General features: G+C 37.2%; 1 pseudogene; it reads right to left on the bottom strand.

Annotated features, from left to right (window-relative positions):
* Positions 1–2917: 2917 nt before the first annotated feature.
* On the bottom strand, positions 2918–4086 carry LOC121208070 (protein argonaute 4A-like; annotated as a pseudogene).
* Between the last annotated feature and the right edge of the window lie 1866 nt (positions 4087–5952).

Here is a 5952-nt window from a genome sequence, read left to right on the forward strand (position 1 = left end):
GAGGAATCATATTATCATTATGGAATAGAACATTGCAATAATAAGTGAATAAAACATGCAAAAAGTATACAACAATATATATCATAAAATAGCCCATAAAAGAAATAATTAAACATAGCATATAAAAAAATGAAACTATGCACAAATAAGATAAATGGCATACACTAAAAAATGAATAAATAGAACATTTACAAATTATAAAAATATAATGCAATAGTTCAAAATACATGAAATGATAATATAATATATATACCTGCATAGAAAATATATATTTGAAAATAAACTATATAAAAAGGTTAAATATTATGATATATAAAATACATAATCAAATGTATAAAAGATAGGAAAAAATATACATATTTGAAAAATGAAGAAATTAAAATAAAAAAAGTTGAAAAACTAAGATAGGCGAAGAATAAAATAAGAACAAACCATAAAGAGTAAGAACGCAAGAGGGAGAGAAATTTGAGTGAATGCTCTCAAGAATTCTTATTGCTTCCCAAAACTCAAGTGTGTTTACAATGAAGGGAGAGGCCTCTATTTATAGTTGAGCCTCCCCAAATCCAACGGAACAGATCAATTACATCAACGGTTAAGATTAAAGGATATCTATAAATTAAATCTCCAAGATTACAAAATCATATCTTCAAGATTGCATATCATATCATATCATATCTAAGATTGTGCCATATCTAAGATTGCATATCACATCTAAGATTGCATATCAAATCTAAGATTGCATATCCTTAAGGATTATATTTCCATATGAGTCAAGCTCATAGATGGACCTTAAATCTTTTCATGTAATGGGCCATTCCGATTGGGCCAAATTATATGTTTGTAATTTTGTACTGGACTTGGACTTTGTTTTATTTTTTTTTTTTTGGGTTTATTATTTTAAATACTGAAATGGGCCGGTCAAAAATGGGCTTTTACAGCTGCCCCTCTTTGCTCATTACTGTGTAACAGGAATAGAGCAAAGACTATAAAAGGATCAATTTTGCCCGGGCTCGCTGAATCTTGAATTCTTCAATCTGCTCCCCGTCGAATACAGAGATGTCAAATCATCTTGGATCTGTCTCAATGAAGGTCAAATCTGCTATGTCTTTAATCTGCTCCTCGTCGAATACAGAGAGATAAGATCTGTCATCTTGGATCTGCCCCGATGAAGGTCGGATCTGCTATGTCTTCGATCTGCTCCCTGTCGAATACAGAGAGATAAGATCTGTCATCTTGGATCTGCCCCGATGAAGGGCAGATCTGCTATGTCTTCGATCTGCTCCCTGCCGAATACAGAGAGATAAGATCTGTCATCTTGGATCTGCCCCGATGAAGGTCAGATCTGCTATGTCTTCGATCTGTTCCCTACCGAATACAGAGAGATAAGATCTGTCATCTTGGATCTGCCCCGATGAAGGTCAGATCTACTATGTCTTCGTTCTACTCCCTTCCGAATACAGAGAGATAAGATCTGTCATCTTGGATCTGCCCCAATGAAGGTCAGATCTGCTATGTCTTCAATCTGCTCCCTGCCGAATATAAAGAGATAAGATCTGTCATCTTGGATCTGCCCTGATGAAGGTCAGATCTGCTATGTCTTTGATCTGCTCCTTGCCGAATACAGAGAGATAAGATCTGTCATCTTGGATCTGCCCCGATGAAGGTCAGATCTGCTATGTCTTTGATCTGCTCCCTGCCGAATACAGAGAGATAAGATCTGTCATCTTGGATCTACCCCGATGAAGGTCAGATCTGCTATGTCTTCAATCTGCTCCCTGCCGAATTTAGAGAGATAAGATCTGTTATCTTGGATCTGCTCCCCGTCTATTACAGAGAGATAAGATCTGCTATCTTCAACTTGTTCCCCATAAGCACAGGGATGCCATGTTGAAATCTTCGATCTTCGTTGTCCCCTAGAGGACATAACCTATAGAATGTGTATGTGCCTATGCCTAATGATTAGGATGCCATGATTGAAATGAGTCAAATGCTCCTATTTAGACATATTATGATGCAAAATGAAAATGACTTTTATTTTGGACATCTTGATTCATTCAAGTTTCGTTTTGTTTCACTCAAAGTACCAACCCTATTTTGCTCAAATGCTTAGAACCGTCTCCATCGATTTGGTCCACTGTATCATTCTCACATGTTACGACCCACTGGAGATATTTATGAAATGACCCTTTCTTAGGATCAACATCGTCTAATCACCATTTAGACCGAAGAAGAAAATTTCTTGAGTACCTCCAATCCTCACTCAATGGGAATTCCTTAAACAATTGTTATGTTTCAGCTTCTTTGTATTATCTAGAAATTTCCAGAGTAATATGCAAAACTTCGTTTGTGAAGATATTTTAGTTCATCCATTATTATTTCAATGCAACATACTTTATGAATAATGGATAACAAATTGATCTTGAGGAAAATTAGAGTTTGAATGATTTATCAAAAGAAGAACAAATGAGATTAATCTAAGAACCTATCTTTGAGAAAAAAGAGATTCCAAAGATAGTAAACAAGACAAAAATCAAATGCCTTAGATATCGCAGCTTGGGCTTCTATATACAAATTCCGTGGAGACTGTTTTGAGTTTAACATGTGTTTAGAAGACCCAAAGTACTTTTTTGATGCCCCGGTATGTAACATACTTCACTACTTGTTGACTCCGGTATAGGAAGGTCATTACTGCCCACCAAAATTTGAGCTGTCCTTTCGGGTTTTCAGCTCAAAACCCCTTTGGTCTCAAGGCGCCCTTTGAGGGTTTCACCTTGGCCTCTCCATTTTTCCTCTTTTTCCATTTTTCCATTTTCCATTTTCCATTTTTCTTTTCTCTTTTTTTTTTGAAATAGAAGTCTCAAAGCGCCCTTTGCGGGTTTTCACTTTGACTTCCCTTCATTTTCAGACAAAATACTCCTTAATTGAGTCTGAATTCACTATATTGGGTAAATCTTTTGCACCACTAGAGGAGGCTTTTTCAAAATCTATGGTCTTTCCCATTTGGTATACATTTCCCTTTGAAATCCTTTGCATAGGAAGAATCTCTTGTAGCACAAGTTCCCCCTCATGAAATTCTTTTGCCCCGGTAAAAATTCGGGCTGACGTTTGTCAAACAAAAGAAGCGAATAGTAGCTAAAATCCAGAAGCTCTAGATAAAAATAGTTCAATGTAGCTGCTGACATTATCTTTCATTCTGGGAAGCTGAAGTACATAAATCGCTCCCGGAGTTGTCATTCCACCATGGCTTGATGATGTTTCTCAAGTATCTTTAAACTCTATAAACTGCTATAACTGTGAAGTTACCAAATGAGCTCAGCGAATAGGGGCCACAACAGATATGTCTGTGGCGTTTCTTTGACATAGCATAAACTAGCTCCTGCAGATCATCAGCCGAAAACCCGATCTGACCTAAGAGAACATGATAATGAGTAGGTCTCGCGGTTCCAATCATTCCCGTATGGGCCCAAAGATAGAAGTCGTTGTTCCTAGGATGACAGACTTTGTTGTCTATAATGGTTCCAGGCCAGACATTGTCAGAAAATCCCTGCTAAAAAAAAACTTAGTATGATGATTTTTCTGTGCCACAATGACCACAAACTTGGGATTTCAACTCTTATTAAGAAATTTGCAAGCCTCAATTAGTTCAATGTTCAATACTTGATTGAACTGTGACTTGCTAACTCCATCCCTGAATATGATAATTTGATCAGGCTTCCTTTTCCCTAAACTTGTATAGAAGTCTAAAAAAGCTTTCCTTACGATACCTTCATCCACTTTGTCAGAAACTAATTTGAAGAGAGAATCTATCATTTCAAGCTTCAGAGACCGTGTATGGCCTGATGCCCTATAACTGGAAATTAATGGCCATTTCATGAAACCAACCACCGCAGCTATTGACGGTATATCAGACTGCTCAGGAGAGCCAAATAATGCATCCATTCCAAGGATGATAGTTGGAACCTTTGAAACAACTAGAATTGAAGGTGTTTGCTCAATTACTAACATGGAATTTAGTTCTCCAAGCTTTGCATTGATTTTTAGAAGTAGGATTGTAAAGCACTGATACTTCACCCTAGTTAGCGCCATACAGTGAGTCACGATGTCATACTCAGATAGATTGTTCTGCTTCTATAGCCCATAAAAAATCAGAGTTTTTCTTATCAAGAAGTAAACAAAGAAGTAACTGCGGAGCTCCGAGTATCCAGCATTATTGTCCACCAAGGCTAGCTTGGTTCCAACTTACAGCCTTTCCTTTCTTCTGACGCTATATCTTTTACCCCTTCTTCATGGAGTAGAATTTATTTCTCTTCTTGCTTTACCATTTTAACAAATTTAAAAACAAATCACAATCTCTGTCATCTTCAGAGTACTGAGATTCCTCTAAACACATGTAGCGCTCAAAAGGAACTCTGAATCTGTAGTATTGTTGCCCCTGTCATTGATATCTAGGGACCTTCGATAGGCACAAAAGAATATACAAGGAATAAATGAATTCAAGAATAACTATTTATGTCATGAATGAAGAAAAAATGAGGGAACAATTGCTCCAATTAATCATGAAAAATATGTTTTATTGAAACAACAATGTCCAAACATGAGCCTATTTCACAAATGAAATCTTATTGTTTCTAGGCTTTAAAACAACAAGTGTGTTCTGAACATTACTCTAAATTAACTTTAAAATACAAGGATCACTTCCACCATTTCATTGTTCAAAACATTTCCAAATGTGCAAGGGCTCACAAGTTTCATTCCTTGGTTTCCTCTTCGGATACGTTATTCAGCTTCCCCAACATCAAGTCCTGCTCAAAAGCCCTGAAACCTGGCGCATTCTTGGATCCCATGCCCCTTTCCATCATGGAATTCACCTCCCCATCTAAATGATTAGGTAATAAATTCTTTGCCCCAGAGAGATGATCAAAGCTTATAACACCTATTTTGATGAGTTTTTCGATCATCTTTTTAAAGGCAGTGCAATTCTCAATTGAGTGTCCTGTGCGTCCCACATGATACTTATATTGAGCGTTCAAATCATACCATTTGGGGTATGGGTGCTGCAACAGTTCTATGTAAAACAGGGACACTACATGTGCGTCAAATAATCTATGATATAGCTCCTTATACGACACTAGAATTGACGTAAAGGGAAGCTTTTCAGGATTCGGTCTCGGATCAAATTCTTGCTTTTGAGGAACCTGATGGCTAGTAGTTGACATTCTTGGCTATCTTATAGTCAACAGCTTCACCTCATTTTTCTTTTCTCGTCATTGCCCTCGAGGTATTGTATCGGGAGCTCCACTCTTGCTTTTTAAGAGCTTCGTACTATTTCAGACACTCCACACTGGCCTTCCTTGCTTCTCTAATGACGACAAGACTAGCTGAATTGCTCCCTGAATTAGGACCTGAGCCTACTGAATTATTTACTGGTGCCAACATACCGGCTTGATGCTGTTGGGGTTTGATAGTAACTGGTATCTCTCGCAGATGTGCGTCTAGCTGAGCCTGGACCCCTATTGGAGTAAAATTTGGGGAATAAACAATGACCTCATTATCATCTTCAGTGTTGACCACTGGGCTTTTCCTCTTTTCAAGCCCTTTGACTAGTAACTGTCCCAACTGGCCAATTATATTTCTTTGGAGCTCCAACATTTGATCACGTATATCTTGTTGAATTTTGGTCAACTGCTCTTGCATCTATATTTGCCTTTGCTCCAATCCCTCCAACCTTTGTTCCATATCCCCGATTAACTCACTGAAATAATTTTTGCCTAATTAGGGTCTTTTTATGGACTTAAATGCATATGATGCGATGTGATGTAATGCAAATGCATAAATGCAAAAAGGTATCGATCTCAACTCAATTTCATTTAGAAAACTTTATTTAGAAAAAAGAATATCTTTACATATGAATGGATTACAAATACGCCTTCGTCCTATGGCCCAAAGTTTTAA

Source organism: Gossypium hirsutum, chromosome A10, assembly GCF_007990345.1.
Source record: "Gossypium hirsutum isolate 1008001.06 chromosome A10, Gossypium_hirsutum_v2.1, whole genome shotgun sequence".
Classification (NCBI taxonomy): Eukaryota; Viridiplantae; Streptophyta; class Magnoliopsida; order Malvales; family Malvaceae; genus Gossypium; species Gossypium hirsutum.